Here is an 11,380-nt window from a genome sequence, read left to right as displayed (position 1 = left end):
TGGTTCTTGATCATATGCTACTTTCTGACATGTTCTATCTAGTATTGTCTAATTCATTTTGATAGTTCTGTGTATCCTTTGTATCTTGTTCTGATGTTTCCTGCATCATCCAAGAGTTTGTCCATAGAATCTTTCAGTGCTATAACTTGAGTCTTAAATATGTTCTTAAGTTCTTTCCGATTGCTATGTATGGGATGCCTTCTTACATTTTTAATATCAAACTCCAGTTCTTTGTGCACATTTCACCATATTTTTCATTGTCTTTTTCCAGCTGCCCTTTGAAGTCTTCATTTCATGTTTTCATTCAGCACTTTTTCTCTCTGTTTTGACTTCTCTACAAAGATTCTTACCACGAGGTCAATTGAATGCAGATGGAGAAGAGATTGAGGTTTTTAACAATTACAGCTTGCTCGGCTCCATAATCAACACTTTTAACACTAGCAGTCAAGAAATCAAACCAAAGGATGGCATTGGGAAAATCTCCTGTCAGGAATCTCTCCGGAGCACAAAAGCAACAGTGCCAGTCTAGAAACTAAGGTGTGCCTGATTGAAGCCATGGTCTTTGCAATTACTTGCTGTGCATCAGAGATCTGGACAATGACTAAGTATGACAGAGGAAGAATTGATGCCTTTGAGTTGTGGTGCTGGAGAAGAGTCTTAAACATACCATGGACTGCCAAGAAAACAGGTCTGTTTTGGAGAGGGTAAAACCATTGTCTCTCCTTGGAGGCTAGGATTTTGAAGCTCTGTCTCACATTCTTTGGACACGTGGCCAGGAGAAATCAGTCCTTGGAGAAGGACATCATGCTTGGAAGGGTGGAGGGACAGTGCAAGAGTGGAAAACCCTGGATGAGATGGATTGACAAAATGACTAGAGCAATGTTGGTTGGCTTTGGTTGGAATTAATGAGATGGGCTCAGGACATGGCAGGGTTCAGAACTACTGTGTTACAGAGTTTCTCTGAGTAGCAGGCAACTTGATGGCACATAATAACAACAACACATTCTCTTACAATTTACAGATAGTCTTCTGACATTCTTTCTGAGTTTTCTTTCTCCCTAGACCTCTTGTTTTCTTCACAAAATATGTCATCCCAAAACTTGTCTGTACTTCAGTCAGTAGTATTCGATGCTTCAAATCTATTCTTGAGATTTTTAATTTCGAGTGTGAAGAACCCAGGAGGGGCTATGGCAGTAGCCCTAATATCTACACATCCAAAAAGTTCCAGTCTCACCATTTGATGACCATCTCTTACTACTCACCAGGTGGTGAGCAATGTTCCTCTCCATCTTCCTACCTTCCCTCTCCTCATACCTACCACTACTCTACGAAGACCCATCTCTACCTCAGACCATGCCCATGCTATGGTGCTACAAAGGCCTGAAGTTCTCAGCACCTTCTTCCCAGAGTCTGTGTTCTAGGCCGTTCCTAGCCTTCAGTCTACAGACTAGAAGAGGTACCTTCTCTCACTGAGAAGTACCCGTCCCATGAACTGAGCAAGATTATCTTAGGCTCCTTTCCAAAAAAAAAAAAAAAAAAGAAAAAAGATAATAGCTTTGAAAACTTTACGGAGTAGTTCTACTGAATCTTTTTTAAATATTATTTTCATGACATTTAAAAAGAGTTCTCTTCCATTAAACAATTCATACTACTTTTGCTTTAGAACATTGATGTTATGTACCTTCAAGTCATTTGCAACTCATAGTGATCCTATACATAATCGCTCTGAACTCTTCGCTATTCTGAGCCAATCTCACAGTCTCTGAAACACATACCCCCATTTTCCCAGTTACTGTGTCAATCCAGACAGAGTCTTTCTCTCTTGTACTGTCCCTCCACCCTTCCAAGCATCATGTCCTTCTCCAAGAACTGGTCCCTCTTGGCAACATGCCAAAAGTATGTCAGACAGAGCTTCAAAATATTTATCTCCAAGGAGCAACTTGGTTTCACCCTCTCTAGGATAAATATGTTTGTTCTTTTGGCAGTTCATAATATATTTAGTACTCTTCTCCAGAACCACAACTCAAAGGCATTTAATCTTTTCTGTCATGCTAGTCACTGTTGAGCTCTCTGAAACATAGCAAGTAATTACAAAGTCCATGGCATGAATCAGACGCAGCTTAGTCTCTAAACTGATATTATTGCTTTCAGTACTCTAGAGATTTCCCTGACAGCAGATTTTCCTATTGTAATTAATCTTGTGATTTCTTGACTGCTGATGCCAAGAGTATTGATTGTGGAGACAAGCAACCTGAAATTGTTAACAATCTCAATCTCTTCTTCATCTGTGATGGTGCTGTCAATTGGCCCTGTGCGGAGAATCTTTGTCTTCTTGGTGTTGAGTTTCAATGTATACTACTACTACAGTCTTTGACTTTCTGCAGTAAGACTTCAGGTTCTCTTCAGGTTTCGTGAGCGAGGTTTCATCATCTACATAAAGCAAGTGGTTGATGAGCTTTCCTCCAACCCTGATGCCACGTTCCTCCTCATAATGACGCCCTCATGATCTGCTCCACACATAGGTTGATATAATTTAAAGACAGGATACATCCTTGACTTATAACATGAACATACTCAAAATGTAATCACATACCTTCCACTTTCTCCCTGTAATTCTCATTTCCATTAATTCTTCTAACCTACTATGTCCTGCCTTCTGGGCTTTCTCCTTGGATAAATGTGGCTCTTTGGACTTTATATGGTTGATTTTTCTAAGGAGTGAGTGCCTTCCTGTTGTTTTTAATCACTATATTATGAGTTCATTAAAAATTAAAACAGGTTAAGTTGCTTTTGAGGTCCCTCAGCGGTAGAATGTTTGGATCTTCTAACCCAAAGTTGGAGGTTCAAACTCACCCAGTAATAGTACAAATGGAAAAACTTGATGATCCACTTTCAATAAGATTAAACCCAATACTGTTGAGTCTGACTGCTGAGAAGTTTGGAATCCCAGCATGCTTTATTGTGCACTTCCCAAACCTAAACATAGACCAAGAAGCAGTCACTTAAACAGAACAAGAAAACACAGCATGGTTTGAAAATCAGGAAATGCATGTGCCAGGTTTGAATGTTTTCTCCATACTTATTCAATCTGTATGTGCAGGACATCATTAGAGAAGGTTGACTTTATGAAAATAAAAGATGAAAATGAGGAAGACTCATTAAGAATCTATGTTATCCATTTCAGACAAGGGTCTGAAATATCAAAAGTTTACAGAATCCTACAGGGTCTCCACGTTAAAAACACTAAGAACACAATTATAAGATGAGCAAAATAAATAGAAAGACTTTTCACAGAGGAAGATATTCAGATGACCAACAGACACATGGGAAAAAAAATGCTGAACATTGATGCAAATCAAAATCGCTCACCCCAGTAGCAGTGGCAAGGTTTAACAGGACAGCAAGTAATCAGTGTTGGAGAGGACATGGAGATATAGGAACCCTATTACACTGTTGGTTGGACTGAAATATAATACAACCATTCTGGAAGGCAGTTTGGCGCTTCTTCAAAAATGCTGAATAGACATTTCATATGACCTAGCTATTCCACTGCTTGGAATAACTAAGCCCCAAGAAAATGACAACTGAGGCATAAACGGAGATTTGTACACCAATGTTCATAGCACTGTTATTCACCATTGCAAGAACATAAACGTCAACCACAATCAAATGGTTTAAGAAATTATGGAATATTCACATGATTGAATACTACATAGCATGCAGGAACAATGATTTTGAAAATCACTGCCTCACTTGGGAGTGACTGGAGAGCATTGTCCTAAGTTAATTAACTCAGTTTTATAAGGACAAATACTGTATAAGACCATTATTGTAAAAATAGAACCATGACTAGTAAAATGTGTATGAGGATCCAAGAGGGGGAGGGTGGGAGTAGCGGGGTGAGGATAGGCAGGGGAATAATCAGAGGGTCCCACAATTTGATGAGTAGAGGGTGGGGTGGGTAAGGGAAATGGGAAAGATCTGGTGTGAAAAAGAATGAACACAAACTTTATAATTAAGCCAGTATAAAATGAAAATAATTTTAAAAAAAGAATCGTGTTCTGAGATGACTCAATATTGTATTCTGAAAGTACAGAACAAGTTGCAGAAGACCAAAGACTACAGTCTTCAATATGGATTACATTTCAATATCAAGAAACCAAAATGCTTCACCACTGGGTCGATAGGCAGTATCATGGAGTAAAGACTGAAACTGACAAAGGATTTACCTTACTGGAATCTACAATCAATACTCTTGGTATCAGTGGTCAAGAAATCAAAATTCTACTGACTGACATATGTCAGTAACAAAATAAATATGGCATAAAGCCATTATTATAAGAAACTAAGGAAAGGTTTGCATACAGATACAATTAGCCTTGGCAATTAACAGAGATTGGAAGGGAGGGAATTGGAAAGAAAATTTAATAAATTGATAAGTTGAGTGAAGAAAAAGGCAATCCACAATGAAGATTAATTAGACATTGTAATTAATAATAATTAACATTATAAAACAAAATGTCTATAGATATATGAAAAACTAATATGATTTGTAAGCCTTCACTCAAATTTAAAGAAGAAAAAAGAAAGAATTTAAAAAAAAACCCTTATGTGTTTCCTACTGCCAAAGGGGCCCTTTAGAGTAGTGAGAGAAGACCTTCACCCTGAAACCCACAGTGTCCCTTTTCAGCAGGAAGTAGCAAAGAGAATACGCCATCCCCTTTTCCTTATGAATCAGGGTGAAGTCTCTCTCAGGGAGGACAAAGGACACACTGACAAAGGAGATTAATCAGAACTGGCTTTGACAAGCACTGTGGCAATTGAACAATTAAAACAGATATTCTGGGGGAGGGCAAGAAGAACGAACTGGGGAGGAGGGTAGAGAAAACAGTGCAACAATGAATGAATGAAAACCCAAAAATCTCTGTAAATGTTCATTAAAACTAATAAAATAAAAAATAAAAAATAATCCCAAATACAAAAATCCTATGTTGAATTGGGGCACTACACTGACAAGGACATCTCCAAAGTGCTGAAGAGCAGGGATGCCAATTTAAAGAATAAGGGTAATTATTATAAAAAGAGAAGGATAACTAGGAAAACATGTATGGGGACCCAGGGGGAAAGCGGTGGGAGCAGAGGGATGAGGATAGGTAAGGACAAAATAAAAAGGTTACACAATTTGTTGGGTGGAGAGAGGGGGTAAAGAAAATGGGAAGGATTCAGCGGGGACCTGAAAAGACAGGATAATGACGGGCATAGGCCAGTGGTAATTAGCTTTATAAAATGTAGTGCCCAAGAATGATGGTATGAAACACAATGTGAATGAAGAATAATGTCAAACACAATGTATACAAACTTTGTAAGCAAACAATAAAAAAAAAACAAACCCAAAAGGCTAAGGTTAGCTTGATCCAAGTAGTGATATTTTCACTTGTTCCCCCGTGCATCTGGAAGCTGCCCCCTGACTGAGAAAGGGAGAAGAAGAATGAACACCTTTGGATGGGGGTGTTGGAGAAGAGGATTGAACATCCCAGGAACAGATAAAAGAGCAGTTCGTACTTCAGGGAAGCACCAGCAGGTCCTTAGAGGAAAAGAGAGGGAAACTTCATCTCACATACGTTGATCATGTTGTTTGGAGGGGTCAGTCCTTGGAAAAAGACATCATGCTTGGAAAGGCGGAGGGTCTGTGAAAAGGAGGAAGACATCCAACAAAATTGATGGGTCTAGTGTCTGTAACAACGGGCTATTATCAGAGATGATGGGAATGGTACAGGAAAGAGTAAGGTTCAGATCTGTGGTTCAAAAGTTCACTCAGTCATCATTGACTTGATAGCACCTAACAACCACCACCACCACCACCACCACCACCATGGAGTCACTCTAGACTCATGGCAACACTGTAGAGTAGAACCGTCTCATAAGGCTTCCATGGTTGTAAGTCTTCATAGAAACAGACTTTATCCTGTGCCTCTTTTATGTCTTGTGGAGCTACTGGGGGATTCAATACACAAATCTCTTCATTTTCAGTCCAACATGTAACTATTGCTCTCCCAGCACCCTTCCATTAATATTATCATCAAGAAAATTGAATGGAACGATTCTACTCCACAAACAACTCGGTGCATGAGAGGCAACACAGATGCAGCTGGTAATAGAAATAACAACAAAACAGAATTTGTTTGTTGGTCATAGTTCCAAAGCTCCATCTCTGCTGTTTCTGGGAGCAGTAACAGGCAATGTGGCATACTTTGGCTGTGAGTCCAGGCCTGTATGGCTTACATAAGCACGAAGGCCTACAAAAATATTTTAACTTACAATCCTGCCTAACTTATGATGGAATTCTCACTTCTCCCGCGTGGATTTCGGTGAGCGAACACTCAGAGTCTGTTTGGCATTTGTGGGCCGTGGTAACTGGGGCATGATCTGCTGCCCATGCCGATGAGCTGGCACTCTGTGGAGACGCTGGGCCAGCAAACACGTGTCCATGGGAACCTTCTGAATGAGCTGCAGATTGAAAAGTGGTCTGATTAAAGTCTACTCACACAGCGCCCTCCATCTGCTGGATAACCAAATGCACCGCTTCCGTAGAATATGGAAATAATGTTGAGACCGTCTAAAGCAGTAGCCTTTCCGAAGCAACCACTGTTTTGAGTCAAAAATTCAAAAATATTGAATATTTACATATCCAAATAGCTTTGTAGAAAAAAATGCACAAAAGTTGTCCTCCCTTGCTAACTGAAGCTTTTACTGAGCCTTGGGTGATCTAAACCACTTTATTTGGAGAGTTTTGCTAACTTCCATCTCAATCTCAGTAGGTGTCCAAAAATCGCTTTCCCCGGCAGTCAGTTATTTTCCACTCTGAAGGCTACACTGTGGTGACCAAGCACATAGAGAGTGATGAACTCTGCCCTCATCTCACACGTGTAGAAGAGATGATTGCACACCTTGTTTCCAGAGATGCCGATGATGCTGGTTAAGTGTGATATGGAGTTTTAAGATCTTTGCCTCCTAATGTTTCAGAGTGCGCTGGGTCTTCACTCTAAGCTTTGCCCAGCTTGAAATGTCCCTCTATTTTAAAACATAACATTTCCTAAGGTTTTCTGGAGATTCAGATACATTGTGTGCGAACATATTCTAAAACAGAGGAAAGACACCTTTGGGCAGGTACTGTAAAATGTTCCAGTTAACTAGTGTTTCTTGGTGTGTGCCACAGGGAGGACAAATCTTTGCAAGGTACCATTAGTAAGAGCTCAGATACTAAACAAGAAGTTAGAAGGCAGGAAAACGGGCATTGTGCTTCTGAAAGGTCTCAGCCTTAAAAACCTAGGAAACAGCCTAACCTCCCCTGCGCACATGAGGCTGCATGAATCAGAACACACTGGACAGAACAAAACTGCAACCAACAGGACACAGTGCTGAGCTCTAGGATCCCAGGTGAGAGACTTGCAGGTTGACAAACTGAGATACAAATAATGCCCTTTTAAAACGAGTACAAAATTGGGTACAGGAACTGTTGCACTAACTGAAGAATGGGTAATGGAGAAAAACCTGTAATTGCATCGGCTTTCTTTGGCTTTTTAAAATGCAAACAGCTAATTGCTGCAGTTTAAAATTCTCAGCTTCAAAGCAGATGCGTTTTTGTTGTTACTGCTGTTTCTAAAAAGACATTATCTTGTTACTGTCATAGAGACAAGTGTTCACTTGACTTAAACTCCCTGTGGGCAGAAACTCTGTGGCTTAATGAGTTCATATGCTTCCCAAAATTTCAAATATCTAATGTTTTCAGTATTCCAGATATTTAAAAACAAACAAACATGTGCTTAGATATGTTTTATCTATGGGACACAATTTTAGAATTCCTTTGTCTGGATCCTAAAAAAAATCTTGTCAACAATTGAACAAAGATAGAATTGAGCCCTAAAGATAGTAGAAGACTTTCTCAAGGATGCATAATTACTGATGCCGTTGACTATGATTTAAGTTTGATCTTCATAACTCCATAGCCAGTCTGTTGATGGTACCAATATAATCAAGCTATGCCCTGAAAAGTGGTTGATTCAGTCATTTACTCTGTGTCTGAGATTTGGACAATGAATAAAGAGAACAGAAGAAAAATTGATGCCTTTGAGTTGTGGCAGTGGAGGAGAGTATAGCATGTCTCAGGGATGGCCAAAACCCCAAACAGATAGTCTTAGAGAAGGTGAAGGGGGAGTGCTCCTTGAAGACAGAGATCGTAAAGCTACTTCTCATATACTTTGGCATGTTGCTAGGAGAAATGATGCCTTGGAGAAGGTCATCACACTTGGAAGGGTGGAGCGACAGCGAAGGAGAGGAAGATACTTAAAAAGTGGATTGACTTAGTGACTGCAGCAATGCGCTCATGTGGGCCAGAGATTGTGAAATTGGGGCAGGATAGGACTGTGTTCAGATCTACTGTTCATAGGGTCAGTATGAGTCATACTCTACTTGAAAATACCTAACAATAACAACAATATACACTTAAAGTACATACGGTATTTTTTTTTCTCTGACTATGATGGTTGCTATGAGTCGCAAGCGACTCGACGGCACATAACAACAACAACAACAACATGATGTAATTAAGAAACAACAAATTATGATGAGTGAAATATCTCAGTCATAAAAGGACAAATACTGCATCGTGCCAGTGTTGTAAAACGGGACTGACATAGGGGTTGGGTGGAGACTGAGAAAGATGGGATAAATTATGTATACTGCGTTGAAACAGATGAGGGAGAGAACTGATTAAAAGGGATATATGATTAGGTATTATTGTCATGACAGGAGTCCAGAACGAAGGCTACATAGTGAAGTGGACTTAGGGGGACGGATTGTATAACCAAGAAAGAATTTTTCTTTTACTTTTCAAAGAGAAGAATGAACTGGAGGGGATGGGTGGGCAGGAAAAAAGAGCAACAATGAATGAAGGGAAATCCAAAATATCTGTAAATTTTCATTGAAGTCTTGAGATACTTGGAAGCTAAATAAGGAGCATTGATAGAGTAGTGTGTTAAGTGTTGGGCTTCTAGTTAAAAGGTCAGTTGTTTGAATCTACCAACTGCTCCTTGGGAGAAAGATAGGCAGTCTCATCCCGTGAAGACTTACAGACTGTCTCAGGGTCTGGAAACCCTACTGAAGGTTACTGTGAGTTAGAATCAACTGGAGGACAACGGTCTGTTAAAAAAAAATTATATGTATATATTTTTTTTCCTGCCTTAGGATTTATTTGTACAAATAACACAGGAGGACACCAGCCCCATGTAGATGGCAGCAGCCCAGGGGGTCACACCCGTCCTTCTGTCCTCAGATGGAGAGCTCAATTATGGAACCTTTGCAGGGGCCTGGGCACCTTTAGGCTTGGAGCAGGAGCCTGGGTTGAGGACTTTGCTGGAGCTTCGGCCTTACTGTCAGCCTTGGCATTGGATTTTGGCTGGTTAAGCCTGAGCCCCTTGGCAATGCGGGCCCGAGCACGCTTCCCAAGCCTGGGATGGGCGATGTAGGCGAGTCGGCTGAGCTTGCGGTTGACTCCCCTTGGGATCCTGGGCTTGACCTCTTTGGGCTTGACAAGAGCCTTTACAGCCTCAGCACGTATTTCCATGGCCTTGGCATTGTTGGCCTGCATCTTCTTCAGGCCCTTCTTGTTGTGCTTCTTGGCAAAGGGCATGTTCCTCAGGAATTTGGGGTCTACCCCCTTAAGAGACTCAGATCGTTGCGATCTTGGTTTCTTGATACCATTTCTGTGCCATTTTGGGGACTGGTTGTGTGTGGTGTGAAGGGAAAATAATTATTTTAATGAAATGTTTTAGAGTGAAAATGAAAACCACAACATATTAAAATTTATACAATGCCACTTAAAGTAATTTTTAGAGACACATTAAAGCATTAAACATCTACGTGTGACAGAATTAAGGTCTGCTTTTCCTCCAGGAGGAGTCCTGGTAGTTATGCCATAACTAGTTGTGGCTGCCAATAGAAAGGTGGGTGATTCAGGTTCACCAGTCCTTCTGCAAGGAGAGAAAGTACAAATCTGCTTCTTCTAAAATATGCTTTTGTTGTTCTTAGGTGCAGCTGAGACCACTACAACTCACAGTGAGCCTATGAAGTAAGCATTTGCACCCTACGCTATTCTATACTGTCTTCACTATCTCTGATACACTTAAGCCCCGCGTTACAGTCACTAGGTCAAACCACTGATTGAGGGCTATCCTTTTTCTGACCCTCCAACTTTAAAACAAAGTCTTGTTCCAAAGACTGGTCTCTTCTAACAACATGAACAAAGCATATGAAATTAAGTTTCGCCATCCTTTCCTCCAAGGCAGACTGGATTGCACTTTCTCCAAGGTGTGTTTGTTCTTTTGGCCGTCTGTGAGATATTCAGTACTCTTCTCTAATATTGCAAGTCAAAGACATCTGTTCTTCTTTTATCAACCTTATTCATTGCCCCACTTTCAGATGTATTTCAGTTAATTAGAAAGACCATGACCTGGATCAGATGCACCTTAGTCTTCACACTAACTCTTTAGCACTTTGGAGAGGTTCTTGGCAGCAGAATTTCTCATTGTGCTGTTATCTTGATTTCTTGACTGCTGGTACCAAGGGTCTTTACTGTAGATCCAAGTAAGATGAAATTGTTGTCAGTTTCAATCTTTCCCCTATCTATCATGTTTCCTATTGACCCCGTGTTAAGGATTTTTGTTTTCCTGATGTTGAAGGCTGTAGTCTTTGATCATCCGCATCAAGACTTTTAATTCCTCTCTCACTGTTAGAAGGCAAGGTTGAGTTAGTTGTATAATATAGGTGGTTGAGGGGTCTTTCTCAGGCCCTGGTGAAAGAGTCTTTATCATACAATCCAGCTTCTGAAATGATTTGATATAAACATCTCTGGCCTTGGAAATCCTACAAGGGTTCTACTGTGTCCTGCATAGTAGCTCTAAGTCACTACCAACAGAACGATATAAAATTGTTATTGTTTTTGTTAATATTTTATCCTCCAGATGTTCTGATCAGACTTTATTTGGGGGGGGGAATCAAAACCTGCAAGTGAGTCTAGAAATTCTTCACCATGAACTAAGATCCATGAAGTCTGTGAATCAATTTTCCTGCTTAGGAAATAAAAACAGACATAGAAGAAAAAGGATAAAAATGATTAAATGATAGAAGGACAGAGATGAACCAAATTGTCCCCTTACAAGCAATTGTCACTTCAGCAATTCTCTCTCCCACCTGTGAAGTTCTTTGAGATAAGGCCACTGAGGTCAGTTTCTCACAGAGTCAACCTGATGTCTGTGAAGATAATTTGTGCATACTGAATTAAACTCATCAAAATGTGAAGTAGTCTAAAAATCAGTCTACTCCT

General features: G+C 40.2%; 1 pseudogene; it reads right to left on the bottom strand.

The window, feature by feature from the left end:
- Positions 1-6,345: 6,345 nt before the first annotated feature.
- On the bottom strand, positions 6,346-9,796 carry LOC102871887 (annotated as a pseudogene).
- Between the last annotated feature and the right edge of the window lie 1,584 nt (positions 9,797-11,380).

This window comes from Elephantulus edwardii, unplaced genomic scaffold (assembly GCF_000299155.1).
Source record: "Elephantulus edwardii isolate Elephantulus edwardi_28Jun2011 unplaced genomic scaffold, EleEdw1.0 scaffold00375, whole genome shotgun sequence".
NCBI classification, from domain to species: domain Eukaryota; kingdom Metazoa; phylum Chordata; class Mammalia; order Macroscelidea; family Macroscelididae; genus Elephantulus; species Elephantulus edwardii.
This window is presented reverse-complemented; position numbering and strand designations above follow the sequence as displayed.